This window comes from Podarcis filfolensis, assembly GCF_964270895.1.
Source record: "Podarcis filfolensis genome assembly, chromosome: 2".
NCBI lineage: Eukaryota > Metazoa > Chordata > Lepidosauria > Squamata > Lacertidae > Podarcis > Podarcis filfolensis.
Genome location: NC_139605.1, coordinates 55,338,268 through 55,340,682, shown reverse-complemented (window position 1 = coordinate 55,340,682; position 2,415 = coordinate 55,338,268).

The window sequence follows — 2,415 nt, the reverse complement described above, 5'->3', positions numbered from 1 at the left end:
TATTGGCCTCTTGTCTCTTTAATTTTTTAAGTACAGTAAACACGAATCTTTCCCCGTTCTTGGAAGGGCTGTTCGTAACTTGCTTCCTTCCACCAATTATTGTATTGTATTGTGTTGTGATTTCAGAATTTGGGCTCTTTCTTTCAGGAAGCTACTTCCACACTGGAAATATGCCAAAGACAAGTTGTTCAAAATGAGTAATCAACATTGATTTATGAATGTTTTTGCTCTTTTACACTGAAAATAGGGATATGTGAGGAGACCATCTTTCCCTGCCACTATTTTCTATTTTCTATGAACAAAATTGTTCATGGGGCTTTCATAAAGATTCCAAGCAAGATCTCTCTTTTCATGACACTTTTCAAATTCTATAAATCATGTACTAATAAAAAAAATCCAAAGCTTTACATATAGTATGAATTTTATAACTTGTGAGCATTGCCATTGACTATTTTTATATGTCTGTTGATTCAACAGAAAGGCAAGAGGCAATATGTCCCAAGTTTGTTCTTCCCATAGGCCAATGTTGGCTAACCTTTCTTTGGCTGAGGGCCACATTGAGGATTGACCAAGCTTCAAAAAGCTCCATGCCAGTGGTGGGTGTGGCCAAAGTGCTTTGACTTTCTTATGGACATGCACTTGCACACATAGTGCACATAGAAAGCACTCATGCACACAGTATATTCCAAAAGGTGTTTCATATGTTGAATATTGCCTTTTACAAACATACACCCCCTATTTACAAGTCTTCAGCATCACCTCTCAGTCTAGCATCTGAATGTTGCTGTTTTTGCAGCTGCTACAGGCAAAAGATCTGCAGCACCCCTAGTGTATGACTGCCATCATTTTCTCTTGTATAGCAACCCTGAGTTGGGGCCCAGTCAAAGTGCTTTTCCATGCTAGGCTAGTGCCTGGAACGAAGACAGTCAAGAAATATCCTGACAAGTTGTTCTAGCTGTTCAAATACTTTGACTATTGAACTTGATAGTTATTCTATTGTACGTCACTTCTAAGCCATTGCCTTAGCATGCAAAAATGCTCATAAGGTCTATAAATAAAAATGCTAGTGAAAACTCACAAGGTCAGGCAAATTGTTAACATGGTACCACATGAACTTCAATATTGTTAAAGTGCTAGGTGGAATGTACTAATGGAACATAACTTCAAATATTCAGAACATAAACCAGCCACAATTATTCACTGGAGATACTTGAATATGACTCTGAAGAGGTTCTACTCACAACAGTTCCCAAACATTTCCCCATAATGCCTAAAGTGGAGTTTTGGTTTAAAAAACAAACCCCATAGTGATCCTGAATTCAGCCATTCCACCAGTTTATTAAGTGTTTATAGGTCACCCTATAACAAAATTCTGAGGGCTGTTCATAAGAAGAAATAATTTGAAATTCAGTAACAATAGAAACTTAATAAAGTATGAAAATAGAAAGCACAGAGGGGAAATGGAGCTTAAATCTAAGACAGTGTTAAAATCCTGGGGAAATTAAAAGGTTATTGCTTGATATCAAAGTTAGCACATTTAGTGTCCCTTAGATGAGGGAATTCCACAACCACCACTGACAAGGCCATATCTCGTGGACCCACCACACCATACTCCGGAGGGCCCTCCAAGGGTCTGCATTGGTGTGGGGAAAGGTGATCCTTCGGGTACTCTAGTCCCAAGCTGTGTGGGCCTTAAAGACCAAAACCAACCCCTTGAATTGAATCTGTGACTGGCTCATTCTTAGTGCTATAGCACTCCTAAAACCTCTTCAGGGGGCATGCAAACTCCTGGACCACTATTTGATAACTACCATGGGAATTTTTGGAGAGAGGAGATAGAAAAGTGAGCATATCAACTCAAGGGAGTTGGGTATTATGCTGCAAAACAATGTTTTGCATTCAGTGATCTGGTGATTAACTCATCTGAAAAAGGGCCTTGTAAAAACAAGAGCCTGGATGAGAGGAAATATAAAAGCTTTGTGAAGGCAAAACATAATGTGTGCCAAATGGAATGTATCTTCTTCTTCTTTGGCGATCGCTCATAGCCGAGTAAGATTGTCTTCCATAAACACGGTTTTAACAGTGAGTCCGTAAGTGACTGTGGAGGCCAATTCTGGATCCAGACGTCCTTCCACAGCAGGGACATAGGTTTCTGGGTGGGAGTTGATCATCATGAGGGTTTGCCAAGCGTGCCTTCCTCTTAGCACATTTCTCCCTTGCGTCCTGAGTTCGAGTGTCTTCAAAGTCCCTGACACCTTTGGTAAAGGCTGTTCTCCAATTGGAGCGATCGCAGGCCAGTGTTTCCCAGTTGTCGGTGTTTATACTACATTTTTTTAGATTTGCCTTGAGAGGGTCTTTAGACCTCTCTTGTTAACCACCAACATTACGCTTCCTATTTTTAAGTTCGGAATAGAG